Here is a 21,650-nt window from a genome sequence, read left to right on the forward strand (position 1 = left end):
TACAAGTAAGGCTTCTGGTTAATATTAGGATATTAGTACTTAAAGTTTGGTTGTGGGGGCAAGAGTTATGCTTGGAAGTTTCACTGTGCCAGGGTTTGGTGCCCCTAATCCCCAGGTTATTCAGGGGCAGTTGTATTTTCTACTAGCATTTGTGTGACTTTGATCATTATCCTTTAATTTTTGAGCCACAGTCCCTGTTCCAAGCAATAGATCATCAATGTTCGACAGAAACTTAGTTTAAGAACCAAAACGCAAATAGTCTCATTAGTATGTGCAACTTAAACACTGTCCCAGTTAGTTCTCTTTGGGGACGACCTCTAGCCCTGAAAACAGTGTCTGTTCATTATAAGCACTTCAATAATTATTGAATGAATGTCCAATCAATACTAAGGGACAGGATATGACCTCTCAGAGCCGATGGTAAAAGTTTCTTCCTTCCCTGAACTCGTTTCCTTCCCACATCTGAGTGTCTCTTTGTCGCCTTCTATACTTACATGAACATGGGTGGTGAATGGAAAACTGGTAGAATGAGGACACAGTTAGTAGAAAGGAAGTTTACAAGTTTTTCAAATAATATAACATCAAAATATTTGCGAAGTCCTCTGCCTTTGAGAGGCTAGGCCTTGACTGTCTCCCGACTTCCACACCACGGAGGTTTTTAAATAGTGTGCAAGTCTTGGGGCGCCTGGGTGGCTTGGTCGGTTAAGCGTCCGACTTCGGCTCAGGTCATGATCTCACGGTCCGTGAGTTCAAGCCCCGCGTCGGACTCTGTGCTGACAGCTCAGAGCCTGGAGCCTGTTTCAGATTCTGTGTCTCCGTCTCTCTCTGCCCCTCCCCTGTTCATGCTCTGTCTCTCTCTGTCTCAAAAATAAATAAATGTTAAAAAAAAATTAAAAAAAAAAAGTGTGCAAGTCTTACATTCCCCAGTCTTAGTATCATTTCATTATAAATTAAGATGAGGCTAGTTCCTTTAGAGGAAAATTGATCTGGTGTCTGCTGCTTTTTCTTCCATTGATTTTTTCCCATTGCCTTTTCATTTTTCTTGTTTGATATCGTTCCATATTTTAATGAGACACTTATATAATTCATATTACGTAATTTATAGTTTCCTGGGTGATAGTCCCGTGCAACCACATTTTCCCATGAAGTTACACATTGTCCCTTATACTTCTTAAAAATATTTGCCAGTAGGTTTGCCGCCATTCTTGTTCCTAAAATTTTATATTCTTTCGTGTACTAAAAGTGAAGAAAGATAGCAAGCCCACTTTTTGTATTACCTAAACCATTAGTTTCTTATGAGTTTCTTCCTCTTATACTCCTTACCTTTTTATTCTTCTTTTCTTCCTAGTGTCCTCAGATAAATGCTTTTTTATTTTGTGATTAATCATGGAAATGACTTAATGCTATGAATTTTAACCTTGGCTGCAGTCCATGGTGTTCTAACTGCTGCTAATCACTAAATAGACTGTAATTGCCACTTTAACTTTCTCAGTCATCTGTGTTATTTACAAGTATTTTCTTATTTCTAAACGCTTGGAGAGAAGTTGTACCCTATTTATTATAAATGTCTAAGTATATTACATTTAATTTGAGAACACTGGTTACATGTTTGTTTTATAGAATGTATTGGCATTTTTTTGGACCTTTAATGTGTTCACTTGATAAAATCCTATGGACATGATCAAACTAATATATGTAAAATTGAGCTTTTAAGATTACTCAGATATAGATACATATACACACTCATACATATATCTGTACGTGTGTGTCATGTTTATATATTTTATATACTTCATCTGTTCCTTGTGGTTATGGGATCAAGGTTCTGTTTTCTTGATGGCTATAAACAGAGGGCCATTCCAAGCTTTGAGAAATGACTGCATTCTTTATTTATGGCTCCTTTCCTCCATTGTCAAAACCATCAGCATGGTTTGATGGGTCAAGTCAAACCAGGTCAAGTCCTTCCCATGCCACATCTTTTTTCTGACCACTAATGGGATGCACTTTGAAGACTGTTGTGATAAATGGGGCCCACTTGGATAATCCAGCAAAATCTCTTCATCTGAAGGTTCATAACTTTAATCACATCTGCAAAGTCTTCTTAAAGTGCAGACATCTGTGGGAGCCATTACTCTGTGTACCACAAGTGGATTGGTGTGAAGAGTAAAGCATTGGGCTACAGTAACTAATGGACTTTAATATTATGAAAATGTGTTTTCAGGACTATGATTTTTTTAAAGGCAGAACTTAATTGTGAGGGTAACAGAACTGCAAGGATACTGAAATCACAAACCCCACAAGACCTGTATGCCAAGATCAGATCCTTGTAAGGAAAAGAGTGGGATTCTGAAAGCTGGGATGAAGAATATAAGAATTGGAGAATCACAAACGCGTTTCCTCTGATCTCTCCTAGATAGAAAAAGCAGCCCCTCTCCCTTCATAGAAGAAAGCAGCCTCCCCTTGCCAAAAGCAATGCAAAGATCTCACCTACAGTAGGTACTTTGTAAGGGTATGCTTGCATTCCATCAAGTACTTTCCCACTTTCATTCATAGCCTCCAATAATTAGCGTTTGGTCTGAGCATAGCCCAAGGAGGGAAATGCAATCCTTGTTCTAGGAGGAAATGCATTATGCAACAAAAGTATGACACAGGACTGGCAAACATGTGTTCACATGATACAGGAGTAATTAAGTGGCAATATATCTTGAGGATGCTGGATTGAGACCCAGGCAAAATACACGGTAGGTTAAGAGCTTATTAACATAGAAGTATTTTCCTGAGACTTCTAGTTCACATTCTGGGAATATATTTGGAGGCAGTACTAATTACCTGCTAGAACATCTCCTTGAAGCTGGACATTAGAAGGGTCGAAGATAAAGGGGATGGAGATACCAGTATGGCTGTGATTAAAGAGGGTTCAGAAAGCTCAGGGAGGTAGATCTGTTAAAATACATTTACAAGATGAAGTGAGAGAACCACTACCTGACTAGGTTCTCTGGAGAGCAAAAGGAGATTCCCTCTTCCTGAGGCAGGAGAATTTACTTGTGAGGGACCCCTGTATCTTTAAGCAGCTTGACGCGATGGCTTCTTTCCAGAGTTGGAAGTAAGAGATGCTAGGGATCTGGCCTCTTCACTATCAAAGGGAAGACACTCACAGAGGCAAAGTAGATGGTCCATGCAATGGACAGTAAGGCCATCAGGTTATTTGACTCACAGGCATCTACAGTAGAGCATAGTGTTCCAGAGTAAGATAGATGGACATCCGACTATATAAATTGTCTTACATAACCAGAAAAAAATCAAGAACTAATAAAGGAAAGGTCACTCTAACCTTTCTAGATCTAAGTCAGTTCATAGGCATTGAATTCATTGATCAGTCTCCTTGAAAGAAAATTTTAGATTTCTTAAAGCATGTTAGAAGCAAAGTTTGACTTGACCTTGGTGGTGGGAGACTCAAAACCCCATTATAGTCTTTTGTCAGAGTGAAGGCTAATGAATGCCAAGAAAAAAAAATCTGTACTTGGTCCATCTGACAGTGAATCAAATGGATCCGAAGATTCATTCTGTGATTACTTTCCCTGTCCTCAAGTGCATATTTAGGATGGATCTACTTAAGTGCTGATAGACCCCCAACTTGTAGATTCAGAGCCCCTATGGTAGGAAGCATCAAGTGAAGTCCCTGAAACAACTTTTTCTCCCTGAGCTAAGATATTAAGTTGGTTGCAGTCTGAACAATAACTTCTCAAGGACTTAAATAAGATTGGTGATCCCTATTAGATCCCAGTTCAGTTCAGTAGTATAACACCTGTTGAAATCAAATAGATAGGATTATAATAGATCAACATGAATTTAACCAAAAGAAAGACTCATAGTTACAGGGTGGGGTGAGTTATCTTCACTGGAACAGATGAACACTTGGTATCCAGCTACTGGGAAAGTAAATGTGAATTCTTTAAAAAAGCCTTATTGATTCTGCTCTGTGATCAGTGATCTTGGTCATCTTGACTTTCTGCAGAACATCACGCTAACCAATTGTATTGATAATGGCATACCAGTTGAACCTGGTTAACATGGTTGAGTGGCCCTGGTAAAACACATGCCCCAAGAGACAGGAGGTAGATGCACAAATACTTAGGGAACCACCTCATCAGGCCAATTGTCTGAATCATGTCGGATGTTCCTTCTTTCCCTTTTATGTAAATAACAAGTTGTACCTCTTAGCCTTGCCACTAAGAAGAGGTACATATATACCTAAATATGCAATATATCAACAACACATGATGATGTATTCTTGTGCATATAAAAATACAGTATAAGCAGTATTTGAACAGACATTAAACTTGTAACAGTGGTTATTTTGGTCCAATGGGAGCATTACCTTCATTTGGCAACTATATCGATTATTCTGTTTTAGGTATAGAAACAGTTTTTGTAGTAGACATTAAAAAAGGGTGGAAAAAAAACCTCTAAGTTATTCTATTCCCTCAAACATTTCTTTTAGAATTAAATACAAAATTATCTCATTTTATTGTTTAAAAGTCATGGTAAAATTTGAATGATCAGCACCCAACAACTCCCTTAACTTTTCTCACCCATACTCCTGCCTTCAAACACACAAATGGCTCCTCATTTGTAATTTTCTTTGTTCTTATGATGATGAAGTTCTTTGGACAAGGGATCATCTTGTGCATGGAATGTGGGACCACTCTTGCAAATCTAGACCCATTCATTTAGTCTATCCAGTGAAAGACTGTATTCTGCCCTAAATTTTTATTTTACATTCTACTAAAAACCATTCAATAAAAGTGTTCTAAATCTTGACTTGTGTTTCTTAAAGGTATCTAAATTATTTCAACGACCAAAGTAGTCCTTTAATAACACTGATGAATTAATTATATTTGCTCAAACTATACCCAAACTGGTGAGGATTTTGTCAAACGTTTTCCAGTATAGAGAAATTGGTTCCAGAACTCTTGTTAATGAGGTGCAAACTTTTTATGTATGTAGAGCATTGTTCTTCCGATCTTTATCCTGTTTAAGTCACACTTAGAAAACTCAGCCCTAATTTCCTCCCTTCAAAAGAGATTGTTGTTGTTGTTTCAATTTTTAGCTAATTTCCTTTATTTATACTGCTTTTGTCATGAGTCGATAATGTTGACCAACTTCAGATATTTACAGATTCGAAACAGCTGCAAACATATAATTAGATCTTATCAACTTTGGCCATATGTTTGTGAACAAAACTCTCTTCCCCTCTGTCACCAAAGAGCTAAAAACACTTAGGAATTTGGCAAGTTTACAAACTTCCGTATTCTTACTCTTTCTACTAGGATCCTAGATCTTAATGAGTTTCCTCAACCTAATCTATGTGAAATGTTAAGTCTAGGAACTGTCTTTCCAGAATTGTGTTACCCAACTACATAAACACTGTATGCCTGGTAGTTTCTTCCACATTAAACACTCTACCTAATACTACTGTATTTATGACAGTGAGGCTGGCCTGATAGTAATTTATAACAAGATCACCCACAGTCATCCATGACTCACTTCACAGGGAAAGGGGTCTCCTGCCTGAACACCAAATGAACATACCTCAATGCCTCCTTTCCATTCTTGTTTGTCTTACTAGGCTTTTAAATTTTAGTTTAGATACTCTTCAGTTAGACTATTATAGGTCACTTCCCCTTTAATGTTGTCAATACATAGAGTATATTTCAGGAGAACAGATTTTATAAGACTTAGCTACTTAATAAATTCCATTTTATTAGGGAAACTGCCATTTTCCTACCCACACCTCCTACTAGCAGATAACAACTCTGATTTTAATCAGGTCACTTCTGCTGGGTAAGTTTGTACTCACTGGTGTGAATCATTACTTTGTTCAAAGATTTTATTCCTTTTTTCCTGCTCAACAATCATCCCTTTAGCAAAACTGAGTCAGTTATGAGCTGCATTTGGAAGCAGGATAGAGATGCTTAATCCCTGGTTTCTCTAACTCTATAAAATCAGTAGCAAATGAAACTGCACAAGGAATGGAAATCACAGGAAAGATTACATAAAGAAGCACAGGGAAGCAATTTCAGAAACAAAGAGTTCAATCTGAATTCACATTAAAAATTTTCCAGATCAAAATTCTGCAACAAAATAACTCAAAATAGATGCATTGGATTATGTCAGCTGAAATTGCTCTTTTCATTAAAAAAAAAAAGGCATATGATTTTGACCTGAGCAATAAATCTCACAGGAAGATGACAGATATTAACATTAATAAAATGTTTGTTACAGGGAACTAAAAAAGAAATGGAAGAAAAGCATGGAGAAGTACTTTAGCAAAGCTTATCTATAGAATTCAGAAATAATGTTTATATCAAATTTCCTGCCTGATTCCAGACAGATCACAGAGCCGTGGCAATTAATAAGTGTTCATAGTTAAATGCAACCGTCATGTTATTAGTCAGTAGAGATATCAAGGAAGTAAACAAAAATCTTATAGCTCATTTCACCTTTAAGCCTGAATAAATTCATATTGTCTTTTTTCTTCCTGGGGGTGTGGGTGGGACAGAAGATGGGGAGCAGAGGAGAGATACTAGGTGGAGGCATACTTGAACAAAGCTGAATTTAGCTTATATTTTAATTCACATGTGTGGGTGCTCTTCTTCCGAGAAGACAGAATCCAAATACCTCCTGGGAAAATTTTAGCCATAATGAAAGCAAGCAAGTTCTAGAACCACCAGAGCAATTACGTACCTCAACTGCTCATTTTCCATTCAAATACCTTAATGGAAAAAGGTTGATCTAATAGTTTTCTTTTTATGCGCTTTTCTCTTTTCCAGCACGATCCCTAAGTCAGTCGTTTTTCATTAGACCCTCCACTTCCTTCAGGACTTGACTGATAATGAGTTCTTTAAAGAGACACTGACTCCAAGTTGGACATGCTTCTGACATTTTCTTTACAAATAATATCATGACACTTCTTGATTCTTCCTAAGCAATTTCAGTACTTGGGACAGAAAGCTCTTGGCAAATTCAAGAGACTACAATTTAAAGGCAAATAGCATACAACAACAACAAAACAAAGCCTGAGGTAAAGAAGAGTCGGATGCTGATGTTTTTTTTAAATTTTTTTTTTATTTTTTGAATGTTTATTTATTTTTCAGAGAGAGAAAGACAGAGCGTGAGCAGGGGAGGAGCAGAGAGAGAGGGAGACACAGAATCTGAAGCAAGCCTCAGGCTCTGAACTGTCAGCACAGAGCCCAATGTGGGGCTCGAACTCACGAACTGTGAGATCATGACCTGAGCTGAAGTCAGACGCTTAACCGACTGAGCTCCCCCCCACCCCAGGTGCCCCTCAGATGCTGATATTTTTATACAAATAGGTTGTGTATCTTAAGTTGCCTACCAGTAAAAGGACAGACTATGCATGTGTTGGAGATGACCGGTGCTAAGAAATATCCGGTTTCCCTCTCTCTTTGCTCTTGCATCTGGGTAGAGCCATTTGGCCAGTTCCAACCAGTGAATTGTGAAAGGAGGAGAAGCATGTTCCTTGCAGGCTGAGGCAGTGGAAATCCACATAAGACTACTCTGTTGGCATGCCCGCACTACAAGTCATGGTTTCCAGATATTAGACCCGCAAGCTGGGAACAGTCTGTTCTGTGACCCTCTTAGAAGGAAGTGCCCAAGAGAGCTGCTGGATCCAAAATGGCTTTACACTGATATTTTGGGGTTAGTACATTATTATCACAGCATGACCCAATCCCTCCTGACTTATTCAAAACACAAATATAAAATTATAATTAAATTCAGGAATATAATTAGTAAACAGCTATCCAATATGACCTGTTAAAAATAAATGTGCAAATTAAAATAAGCCATTTTAATTATTGAACACCTTTTGGGGGGGGGGAAACCCTATAATACCCATATCTAACTAGGCATAGTAAAATAGACACTCATGGATTGCCACCAAAAGTATAAATGAAATATTTTTGGATTTTTTTTTTATTAAAAGCATTCATAGTTTTGATCCAGTATGTAAACATTTGGTAATCAAGACAATAAAAGCAAGAGGTAGAGAGAAAATTTTGTACGGATTATATTTCACATTGCAGTCAAAAAAGGAAACCATCTTAAATGTCAGGTAATGAAGGGTTTAAAAAAACCATAGTAAGTCAATTATGATTCATCTTAATCAGCCATTTAAATGGGGTTTGTGAAAGTCCTAGAATGTAAAAAAAAATTAATTTTAACTTATAATTCCTCGTTTCTTTCTAAGTAACAATAACTGAAGGGTTATGTTCTGGATAGGTCTACTTACATTAAGACTAATCAGATCACTCTGAACAGGAAAGAGGAAAGAGAGGTAGGAATGGTCACTAGGAAGAGGCTGGTGATAACATGGGCATTGTCCTGTTTGGGAAGGGGTAAAGGGAGAGAAGAGATCCTGAATGGCAAAGACAAGACTGAGGAAAGCAATGTGGAGGGAAATTGAAGCATCTGAAATGAATAGTGCAGTGGAAATCCTTGCCTTTACCTGCAAAGTAAAACACTAAATTCTACCTAGCTTGCTTTTGTATAAGTGGATTTGAGGGAGGGGGTGCAGGTGGCTTTGGGAGAGAGATGCTGAGGTTTAGGTTTAGGTGGTAGAGATGTGAAGACAGCATGCACAGAATCTGATGAGTGTAATAGAATATAACATTGAAACAAGTCAGCATAAACTACATAAAACCAAATCACACAATAAAGAAAAACTGAAACTGTTTGGAGACCAAAGACTGGAATGAAATTTACCACCCAAATGCAAATATGTCCCAATCACCTCTTGGAGGACTGAATCGTTTCAGTAGGGACACCATATGTGGGGCTGGGACACAGCCATGGTATGTAATCCTACCAAAAGAAACGGTAACCCAGATGATCTGGAAAGAAGACAAACAAAAATCTGCAAAGAAAGCTAAGAGTTGAGAATCAAAAAGTCCTATTCTATAGCCAAATCCAAAGACCAATTGGAATCACTCTGAGTGGGTTAGAAACTGGCCTGGAATCCGGCCTGCTCAGGTAGGGCAGCTCAGACTCAAGCAAGGACTTTCTGGATTGACCTTTCAAATGCCAGCAGGTGCTATACTGGATGGAAAATACGAGGGCTATATTGCTTGTTTTGGTGGAGGGCTATGGGTTCATTTTACTTGGGAACTACTTTTTGATATTTTTGGAGTATTCCCTAGTATAAAAGACAGCATTTTATAATGGACTGTAATTTCAATATTCAGGAATGGGAGAACGGGGATAGGAAGAATAAAGAAAACAATGAATTTCAGGAGAGAACACTGAATCCATAACAATAAAAATATGTTCACATTCCCCACTGTCCCCCATTTAAGAATGTGTTCCTCAAATATTCCAGCTTCAAATCTAAGATAATCCTATTCAACCTTTGCCTTGAAAAGGTTTATAGTCCTCTTATTTTCAAAAGCAATCAAAAAAAAATTTTAAATGATGGGCAGTAAAACATATTTAAAGTAGGGCACTTAAAATAAATAGTCTTTGGTTGAGCTCAGAAAACACTGGCAAATGGATAAGTATGAGATTTGTGTGTTTTCCCAGGTCACCGAGAAACTCCCTTTTCTCTGTCAATTTCCTTTTTTCATGAGAGGTGACCCCTCATGGACGGTGCTTTCTTTCGTGACCCAACCATAATTGAGTGGACCGCGGGCGACCTTGATCTAAACTGGGTCAGCCCACCTATCTCTGCATAGAATTTGGAAATTGGGACCTGAGAAGATGTCCACTATCTAGAATTATCCCAAGTAGAGAGAAGAGAAAAGCCAACAGGAGTGAGGAGAGAAGGGGGTGGAGAGAGAAAGAAGCTGACTCAGGAGAAGTAGCAGATTACACAAAGAGTATTTATAGTATTCTGCTGATATGCAATAATATCACCAATTCTGAGTTATCTGATTAACCCTTTTATGTATTATTGTTCAAGCAGACTCAAGTTGTTTCAGGTTAACTGCTGCCAAAGTTTCCTAATCATGCAGAGACAGAGAGAATTCTATATGAACCTAGCATTGACCCTTGAACAACATGGCTTTGAACTCAACAGGTCCACCCATATGTGGAATTTTTTTTTTTCGATAAATACAGCACAGTGCTATAGATGTATTTTCTCTTGCTGTGATTTTTTTTAAAAGAAGTTTATTGATTTATTTTGAGACAGAGAGAGAGAAAGAGAGTGAGGAAGGGGCAGAGAGAGAGGGAGAGAGAGAAACCCAAGCAGGCTCCATGCTGTCTAGAGCATGACATGAAGCTCGATCTCACAAATCGTGAGACCATGACCTAAGCCAAAATCAAGAGCCAGACGATAAACTGACTGAGTCACTCAGGTGCCCCTTCCTTGTGATTTTCTTAATAACATTTGCTTTTCTCTAGCTTACCTTATTGTAAGAATATATAATACACAGAACACACAAAATATGTGTAGGGTTAGGGTTCAGGTTAGGGTTAATCAATTGCTTATGTTACCAGTAATGTTTCCAGCCAATAGGAGGCTATCAGTAGTTAAGTTTTGAGGAAGTCAAAAATCATATGCAGATTTCTTCACTGCACAGGGGGTCAGCATCCCTAAGCCCTGTATTGCTCAGTGATCAACTATAGAGAGAAATAATTCTAATTTGATACTTACTTAAGTGGTAGCCTTTACACAAAAGAAAAATAATAGACCCAATAGTACTTCTCACCTCATACAAGGTAACAGGCAAATTAAGTTTAATCAATATTGAGAGAAACCAAAAGTAAATAAGATAAATAAATGTTACACCATAGAATAAATTTATGGTTTGTTATCATAGTGTTTATTAAATAATAAAAGAAATTGGCAATGTAAATGTTCATTAATAAAATACTGGGTGTAAGCAATCACTTAAATATGTAAACAAATAAAAAAGCTTTCATTGATATTCAGTGGGTATTTTTAGAGCTTGTTTCTGTCTCTTACAGCATTTATATCTATTGCTTTGCTCATAACAGTGAGCATCCAATCTGTAATTTTCCTAAAGCACTAAATATTTTTAAAAAGCAAAACCAGATTTAATTATGCTTATTATACTGAACTTATTGAAGTAAGATCATCTGTATACAATTTAAAGTATATGACAGGAAAGAAGCAGAATTGTTCTTAATTCTTATTAAATAGAAAGTTCCATTTCCTTTCAGTTATTTTACAACTGGAAGTTGGTACCTCTTAACCTCCTTTATCTGTTTCACCAGTCCCCTCCACCCACCACCCCTCTGGCAACCACCAGTTTGTTCTATTTGGTCTGGGTTTTTTGATTGTTTGTTTGTTCATTTTAATTGACACATATTTTGTGTGTTATATGTATTATATACTGTATTCTTACAGTAAAGCTAGCTAGAGGAAGGAAAACGGTAAAAAAAATCACAAGAAAATATATTCACAATACTGTATCAGAAAAAAATATCAGCATATAAGTGGACCACACTGTTCAACAAAGGGCTCACTATACTTAAATTTGAGTTAAATCTGGCTAACATTCCTGTTGGACCAATTTTCCTTTGGTCCCATTAGGCAGAGAAAAGAAGAGGTTTCAGGAGAAGTAGAGAATTTACAAGAGGACATTTTTAGCGAGAACGAAAATGTGAAAATGACCCTCAAGTATGATTTTAATCCTGGAATAATTCAAATACTTCTTTTTGGAAATTGCATGCTTTGTAACAAATCATGTTTCAACTCAGAGTACTTGCTTCAGAAGTCGTTGGCACCTGAGTACCTTTTAGCTTATTTGTTCTAATGCATTAATATAGTTTCCAATTTACACAGCATGTTGCAAACGCTTTTCATTTGTCTGTGAACTTAGCCTCTTGTTCCTTCATAGTTCTTTCAGGTCACCATTTGCTGGCCCTGGTCCTTTAATTTTCTATTTTGCTTTTAGAGTTATTGCCAGGGTGCCTGGGTGACTCAATGTGTAGGCATCGACTCTTGATTTCAGCTCAGGTCGTGATCTCACAGTTCATGGGATCAACCCCCGCATCAGGCTCTGTGCTGGCAGTGTGGATCCCACTTGGGATTCTTTCTCCTTCTCTCTCTGTCCTCCCTCTCTTTCTTTCTCAAAATAAACAAACATTAAAAAAATATTTAGAGTTATTCCCTTCCCCAGTATAAAGTCTTTTACAGATCCATGTGTTTGGTATATAACTTCTTGGATTCACCCAATGGCTCCTAACAATATGGTTTGTTTTGGGCAGATTATTTAACTCGCCTCTGTTTATTCAAGTATAGAACGGGGAGACTCATCAAACTTTTTCATGAGCTATTAGGAGAGTGAAATGAGACAATACAATACACAACAATGTTCAGGGGAAAGTTACATGAATATCAAACTGCATTTGTTCAATGAGTGTTAGGTATAGTCAGGAATATGCTATTAACAGGAATAGCTAATATTATATCTATTATTAAGGTGTTATGAATCGATTGGGGACAAGGCTGAAAATATGGGGAAATTGAGGAAAGTTTAAAGGGAGAGTATTTAGATAGATAAAAGAGCTTAAAGGAAACTCACAAGGATACTGAAGCACACTGGGCCACCCACAGCATAAACAGGACTGACAAGAGGTATGGCCTTTGGAAGAAAAAAAAACAGCAGGAATCTAACCACAGCTTAGCAGAAAGAGGACCCATGAAATCATAGCTGACCTCACTCTTCCACGATGACCACAGATTGGTTATCTCACAGGCTGAACCCAACTGGAAGTCAGACTACTAAGGAGACAAGTTGATGAAGGCTACAAAAGTCAGCCTCCCAAGACACCCAGCAGGTGTGCAGTGGGAAGGCATGATCTTGAGGTGATAAAGGAAGCTATCTGCTCTCTCCTTGATTTGGTCTTCCAACACCCACCCCTCATGATCTTCCCAAAGAAAAACATATGCCCCCAACAGAGGGAACCTACAAGTTCTCTACAGCAATCGTCATGAGCAATGTTCATTTGGACATAATCCCCCTTAAAACCTCAAACTTTGGGGCACCCGGGTGGCTCCATCAGTTAAGTGCCAGCTCTTGGTTTTGGCTCAGGTCACAGTCTCACAGTTTGTGAGTTGGAGCCCCACGTTGGGCTCCACAGCTGGCAGCACAGAGCATGCTTGGGATTCTCTCTGTCTCCCTCTCTCCATGCACCTCCCCCACTTATGCCATCTCTGTCTCTCTCAAATAAAGAAACTTTAAAAAGAAAAAAACAAAACAAAACAAAAGCCTCTCAAACTATAGTCACCTCCAGTTTTATTCACAAAATGCCGGGGATTAAAGAGGAAAGAACAAATACAGAACATTGCTAAATGTTTTACTGCAGGTTGTGGTGTTTACATGGACAGTTCCATTAAGTGTTCCCAGTAGCTCAACTTCCCCAGGTTCAGTCTGTGATTTTCCCATTTCATTCTGCCATCAAAAGTATTTGTCTGGGTACTTGGCTGGCTCAGTCGGTAGAGCACTCAACTGACTCTTCGTCTCAGAGTCATGAGTTCAAGCCCCATGTTGGGCATAGAGCTCACTTACAGAAAAAAAATAACTTGAATAAAAAGAGTAAAGTGAATCTTTTTTGTGCAAGTATTTGTCATGTACATATGATCAATTTATGATATGGTTTTATAATTATACAAAGGTTAGATCCTTAGACTCACAAATCTATCCTTATATATATATATTTTTTTTTTATATTATTTTATTTATTTTTGGGACAGAGAGAGACAGAGCATGAACGGGGGAGGGGCAGAGAGAGAGGGAGACACAGAATCGGAAACAGGCTCCAGGCTCCGAGCCATCAGCCCAGAGCCTGACGCGGGGCTCGAACTCACGGACCGCGAGATCGTGACCTGGCTGAAGTCGGACGCTCAACCGACTGCGCCACCCAGGCGCCCCCTATCCTTATATATTAACGGTGCGTAAGTAAGATGGCGACTACATTAAGAGATTCTGCATTACTGAAAAGAACTGAGTTTTTGAGGTGGTGATTTTTAGTGCTGTACAAGTCCAGAAGTGATTTGAGGACAAAAATTGTTTCTGATGCTTCCCAAATTAGGCCTTAGGAAGCCAACTGTGCTTTCTGTTTAAGAAGAGCTGTTGAGAAACACTCAAAGAGATACCAGGTTTTAATTTTATATTGGAAAGGTAACATACTTGGTGTTGTCTTTGTAAATAATTCACCATCACAAACCCCCTAATGAACGCTCTGTGACAGAGGTAGAAAACTCCTTAAAAGTATACCTTTTTTTCTATCGTGCTGAAAACTGTAACTTCCATCCTTCACAGTGTCTGACACACTAGAGGCCTCTCAGTAAATATTTGTTGAGAATAGAGACAGGATAAGTGAACAAAAATGATGAAAGAGAGCAAAGGTACATAATAGGAAGTGACCATTACAGCACCCAGATTTCTGACTCCAAGCGTTGAAGCACAAATATTTTTATTTCTGGACCAAACAAAATGCGTCCGTGCACCAAATCTGTTGTTTATAGAAATGTGACTTTAGCAGTGGGACCAATACCCCTCACGTGGAGCGATCATTGGGAAAACTACATGATAATTCAAACCTCAATTCCCTCAACCGTAAATTGAGAAGATACAGTGCCTACATTATAGAGTCGTTGACAGGGTTAAATAAGATCTAACTCCTGGCAATTAGTGTTCAATAATGGTAAGAACACGAAAACCACTATTATGGATCATAGCTAACATTTATTGGGTATTTGTTATGTTTCAGTTGCTGTTTTGTTATTTTACATACATCAATTTAAACTGAACAGGCAAGGGAGCCTGGGCGGCTCAGTCGGTTAAGTGTCTGACTCTTGGTTTCCGCTCAGGTCATGATCTCATGGTTTGTGAGTTCAAGCCCTGCTTTAGGCTCTGTGCTGATGATGCGGAACCTGCTTAGGATTCTCTCTCCCTCCCTCTCTCTCTGCCCCTCCTCTGCTTGTGCACATGCTCTCTCTCTCTCTCTCTCTCTCTCTCTGAAAATAAATAAATAAATAAACTTAACAAAAATATTTACTTTACACTTAACAGACAGTATGTGGCCCCAGGTTAAAAACTTAGACGCCTTACCACTGTACTCATTAAATAAAAATGGTTGTCTGGACTAGAACTCCTTCCTCTAAACCAGTCTAGGTAATATTCACATCTCATAACATCACATCTCCCTAGCTGGGGTATGGGGAAGTGAGTGGTTCCTGGACTTTTCCTGAAAATTCCCTTGATTTGGAAAATACACTTAATAGATTGTCATTTGTGGCAGCAAATGACAGAAAATTCCTTGACCTCCCTCTGGCCTTCAAGCCAACCACAAAATCTTCAAGTACAACTGAACAAAGGCAAAGGGAAAGAAACGGAGGGGTGGGGGTGGCGGGAATCAGGTTTCCTGCTTCAGTGGTGTCTCCCCAGAGAGTCTTGCCAACTGGTAAGATGCTACTTTTTCATCTCTCTGGGGCTGACTGCTGAGCCAGCTGGGTTCCCTCATTCTAGAATATCTGATGGAGATTTAGGCTTGACACCGTGGTTGCCTTTGTTTTTCTGAGGAGGACACTTAAGTATTGGGGGATTTTTTATGTGAGACAATTAGGAGCCTAGAACACCATTAGCTAGACAGAGGAGCAAAGCCCTTTCCTGGCAGAAATGTAGACTGCAGAAGATGTTTATTGCCAGCCTCTGACTCTAATAAGATGCTTCAGGCAGCTTTGCCCTGCAATTGAGATGAAGCGCACACACAGCCCAATTAGAAGCAAATGACTGTAGTCTTTAGTGATGAACGGGAATTCCAAGATGTAAACAGAAATACAAGATTGATTCTAATGTTTTGAGAGGAATTTTTATCACGGTATTACAGTTTTCAAAGCAAAAATGTCAATAAAAATGCCGTACATTAGCTCAGGAATTTGTTAAAAAAAATTTAACATTTATTCATTTTTGAGAGAGAGAAAGAGACCTAGCACGAGCAGGGTAGAGACAGAGAGAGAGGGAGACACAGAATCTGAAGCAGGCTCCACGCTCTGAGCTGTCAGCACAGAGCTAGATGTGGGGCCAGAACCCATGAACTGCAAGATCATGACCTGAGCCGAAGTCGGACGCTTCCCCGACTGAGCCACCCAGGTGCCCTATTAAATCTATTTATGGCAAAAATAATTGGTTAAAACATCAAGCTATCTCAAGTTTCAGAAGTTTCCTTAAACTGTCATCCAATTCTTCTCCTCAGACTACATCGTAGAAATAATCTGTAATGTATGTGAATTTTATACATTAATTTTAAAATCAATGAGAAGTCAAGAAACCTAACTACAGGTGCTTAACCGTATGTGATAGAATACTAAAACCTCCCTCGCAACTGTTGTCAGGATTCAGTGAGATAATGCAAACATTTACCAAATAGTTATCGAGCTCACTCTGTCGGCCACCATTTTAAGCCCTTGGGAAAGATCTGTGAACAAATGTATTCCCCGTTCTTGATAAACTTACATTTCGGGTGGGGGCTGGAAGGCAATTACAAAATGTAAATAGAGGTAAGTAAATTATTTAACATGGTAGAGGTTGGTAAATAAACATTGAGCAGGATAAGAGGTAATGGGGAATGTCTGAGGTAGGTTGAAGAGGGGAGTTCAGTTTTTAATAGTTACAGACCCCTTTGAAAATGTGACATTTGAGCCAAGCAGATTTAATAAGGTCAGAGAGTTAGCAATGAAGATATCTGGGGGAAGAGCATTCTGGGTGAAAAAAACAACCAGTACTTAGAGTCTAAGTTCCAAACATGCTCCGGTTGTTTCGGAAACAGCATGGAGGCCAAGGTATTTGGAAACAAGGGAGAAAGACAGAAGCAGGAGGAGACAGATTCAAAGGATGAACAGAGAGTGAGATCCTACAGACTCCAAAGGCCATTGAAAGGCCTTTGATTTTACTCCCAGTGAAATAGGAAACAATCAGAAGGTTTTAGCAGAGCGAAGGCATGATCTGAGTTAGTATTTAAAAGTGATCCTTCTGATTATTGTGTTGAGAAAAGACAGGACAGGCTGGGCAGAAGCAGGGGACATGTGGAAAACTAGTGTAGTAACTCAAGCAAGGGATGATGGGGTCCAGTCCAAGGTGGTGATATACAGACAAAACTGAAAATGAAGAGCCTGGCTTGAAATTCAGTATCAGCTTTTACTATCATTTGAAGGAAACGGCTGATACGATGACATCTCCCACTATTGTCTTTCCCAGAAAGGCCAGTACAGTTTGTGAATAACATGGAGACATTTATTTACTGAACCGTAAAATTCCTCTTCCCCTCTGAGATTTAGTTCAGTTCAGTTCTGAATCTAATCAAAGTAAATGGTGTTTAGATTTTTTTCTCCCCTCTAACAACTTTATGATCACTAGCTTTTATGACTCCCTCATAAATCTGCCAATCTGGGAGTCTGTTTTATATGGTATTTTGGCTCTGGACCATTGAAAATAATGGTTTAACTCCCATCCATATTTTTGGCCTCAATTACATATTTCTGTATCTGTTTCCATCCCTTCCTATACACAATTTGCTTTTTAATCATTCTTTTCTCAACCATGAGTTTCAACTATTTTCATTCATTCATCACTCAAGTATCTTCACTTTAAAGTGGTAAAAATATATTGGACAGATGCAGTCTCTAAACTAATTATAGCCCTAACTTAAGGCATAGATAAGGTGAAACTAGTAAGCAGTTAATGCCAGCTAACACATGTTAAAATGTGACGTTAAGGAAGATTTTTAGAAATTGAAATGCATGTACCACTTTATACAAATATGTTTAACAGATGTATGAAACAAAACTAATTATTAAAATTTCCTTTCTGGGAAAAGTTATTTGTGGCCAACTTTAAAAGGCAAGGACTTTGTCCTGGGCAGGTATTAGCAGCTTAATAAATCTGAATAAATTATATCCACATCTTTGAATTTAATGCATTTTCCAGAGAGCCAAAAAGATGTAATTCTACGTCCTGAATTCAAGCTCATTCATTCATTCATTCATTCAACACCTAATATTTGTTGAACACTTATTATGTTTCAGGTACTCTGGCAGCACTAACAATAAAATGTTGAACAAGCACTGAACTAATTTCTGCTTTCATGGAGCTTATAGTCTAATGGAGGCGCCTGGGTGGACATTAACAAAATCACATTAATGAACAGGCCATGACAAGGGGAGGAAAATGTTTTCAGATGAAAAGAACAAATCACCATTCTATAACAACGAGCTTCATAGATAAAAAGAAAGCAAATATTGTGTCTATTCTTATCAAATGGAACTCTGTTGTGGAGGTTGATTTACAAATATTTAAGAGGCTAAAAATGGGGGACCATTGAAGGTATCCTTGGAAGTCCAATAGTTATGGTATCAATCATTTCCCAAGTAAGAGACACCACTTGCTTGTACTGGTAGTTTTCTTCCCACAAGAAAATACTGTGATAAGAGCTAACTCTACATTAACATCTATTCTATTTGTAGGTTTCCATACCACTGTGCCCATTTTCATCACCATTTGATAAGCTTTCTACTGGTGGAAACCTGTGAGAATCCCTCAGATTTCTGTTATCTTTTTCTCCAGTAGGCAAAATATTCAAGGAAGTTAAAATGTGCTCACTTCTGCCCAAAATAGAGTTGGCAAAACACATGTCCTTGTGTTTGAGTGCCTACTATATGATGGGCGATGTGCTAAAGACTGAGGGTACAGCATAACTGAGGAAAAGGAATTGGGTGGCTTAGAGAAATAAAGGCACATCCCTAGGGACTCACACTTGGGAAGAAGCAGACCAGAAGTTCAAATCTAAGTGTTTTGACTCTAAAGCTCATGGATGTTCCATATTTAGCCTGATACCTTTGTAACGAAAAGAACCATCCTTTTCTTTCCAGATTTTAAATATCTGTGAGGAACCTCTACTCTGATTTTAAACCAAACAAACAAGAAACAAGCTAATAGGACACATAGGATGTACACCCTAAAGGGCACAGTCTCTTTTATCCTAAAAACAACATGCAGACAAGTGACAGAAGCTTGTTTCAAAAATCCTTCTGCTCCCACAGTGCTTCAAGGAACACAAGAGAAGGAAGAATAGTTTGACTCAGGAAGACCTCAAATAAAAATGAGAAAACCACCCAATGTCCTGGCAATGTCGTCCATTTATCATTTCTGTTCACCTGTGTGTTATTTTCTTTTCTTTGGAAAACAAGCTTTTTCTTTAGTACTCCCATGATTAAACATGGCCACCCCACTACTTCTGAATTTGCAAATTCTGTTTTCTATTTTCTAGTAACCATCATAGACCAATTAGCGTCGCTCATCAAACTTTCAAAATTACATGGGAGACAACCTGATTAGCCTGGTCTTGGCCAAGGGTCCACTTCAATCCAGGCAGCTGCAGCTGGGGAGGGGAAAACATAATAGGCCGTGACTAATAGGACCCAACTTCTATAGGGGCAAGAATCAGAGAAGAAAATAAAGGGCGGAGGGGATAAGAGATGGACAGAGACTCCAATAAGTGGCCACATGTCGCATAGCTTAAAAGTTTTAAAATGTATGACATAAAAATGAAACAAGAGAGCAGCATGTCATTAAACTGTGTTCTCAATTAAAATGGAGACAGGCATTCCTGGGTGAAATAGGTCAAATAGAATGAAAGTGAAAATTTGACTCAAAAAGGAAGTCGAGATGTTGTGATCAAGGTTTCTGATGAAGAAGGACATGTATAACAAGATGCAGTGGGTGTTCATGATGCAGGGAGGAAACTAAAGTGAGGACATTAGTAATGATTAAGGAAAAAAAGGGGGGTTCATTATAGAAATAATGCCAGATATGTTTTCAAGGTAAAATTATGGCAGATATTAAAGGCCCTAGGGAAAACTTCAAGTCTTACAGTTAAGAAATGGAAATTGTTGGAAAACAATTTGACAATAAATTTCATACTTAAAAAAAAGAAAAAGAAATGGAGATGTAAGTTTTCAACTGGAATTATACAGCGCATGCAAATAAAATTTAAAAAAAATTAAAAAAAAAGATTAATCTGGGAAAAGTGACCCGATGGTGGAGGTACTCTCATAGCACTGGAGTCCACAGGGTGCAAAATTTCAATGTTGGAAACATCAGGGCAAGGAAAAAAAAAAAGTCATCGGAAACTATGTGTAACCCAAGCTTGAAATGAAGCACTATTTGTTAGAGTTATGATCCATTTAAGTGACCATATCATTAAATGGTAAATTGATAACTGAGTTTAGACACAGATTGTGGAAAAATAAATGAGGGAACAAGGAGATCACTGGAATTTTCAAAAAAATTTTTCAAGTCATGGGTTTTTTGTTTTGTTTTTAAAGGCAGAACTTCTGCATAATGTATCATCCATAAGCCAAAATGTCTATCAAGTTTACCTGAGATTAGGTTGGTGTATAATTATGAGCTAGTTTGTATATAATTAAGAGAATCGGTTTATCAGCTGTTTAGTCTCAGAAACACACATTTTAAGATACTGAAATTCTTAGGTTCTTTTCCTTGAGGTCAATTTTTTTTCTGCTTATTTGCTCTTAAACCAAAATCTCCCAGCAACTATTTGGAAGGTAGAGGCTGTGGAACACTGGTCTACACTCCAAGAAGAAACATGTCTGGAGAATTAACTCCAAACACTCTGAAATAGAGATAGACAGGCCACTGAATGCAATATACTGTGTTACTGTAATATACGCCCTGTTCTAATTTACACAAATCCTATGTCCAGGATCTTTTTCACAGAAACAACTCTTTCCACTTTAGATGATACCTGGAATGTCCCTCTGCAAAGAAAATTCTCCTGTATTATCCTCTCCAATGAAGTCATTATTTCCCCCACCATCTATTTGGGAGAGAAAAGGTATGCCCAGGTGGGTTCCAACCCAACCATCTTTCCTCTTGTGGGTTCCAACCCAACCATCTTTCCTCTTGTGAAGTCTACAGCAGCTGTTAAAATATCCTTTAACCATTTGATTATTATGAAGCACCAGGTTCCAAGACCCATTTTCACCTTCCTTCATCATCTCAGCAATTAGCTCATCTTTTTCTTTGGTGCCAAGTCCCTCAAGATTATCTGTAGATAAACTTTGAGGGTCATGGCCATGTGTGGTACCTGAAACACATAGCTCCATAAACTCAGCTTTGGACCCTTCTAGTTGTACTTTAAGCAGTAATACAGTATGATAGTTAATGCTATAGACAATAACACCAGACTTCCTGCTTTAGAATCTTGGTGGTCTTTTTTTAATCACTTATTAAGATACCATTGGTATAAAATGAACCATACTTTTTTTTTTTTTAACGTTTATTTATTTATTTATTTTTTAACGTTTATTTATTTTTGAGACAGAGAGAGACAGAGCATGAACGGGGGAGGGGCAGAGAGAGAGGGAGACACAGAATCGGAAGCAGGCTCCAGGCTCTGAGCCATCAGCCCAGAGCCTGACGCGGGGCTCGAACTCACGGACTCACAGACCGTGAGATCGTGACCTGGGCCGAAGTCGGACGTTTAACCGACTGAGCCACCCAGGCGCCCCTGAACCATACTTTTAAATGTGTGTAATTTAGTGAGCTTGGACATTTGCAAAGACCTGTGACACCATCACT

Source organism: Panthera pardus, unplaced genomic scaffold (assembly GCF_024362965.1).
Source record: "Panthera pardus isolate Hobbes unplaced genomic scaffold, ASM2436296v1 HiC_scaffold_3, whole genome shotgun sequence".
Lineage (NCBI taxonomy): Eukaryota > Metazoa > Chordata > Mammalia > Carnivora > Felidae > Panthera > Panthera pardus.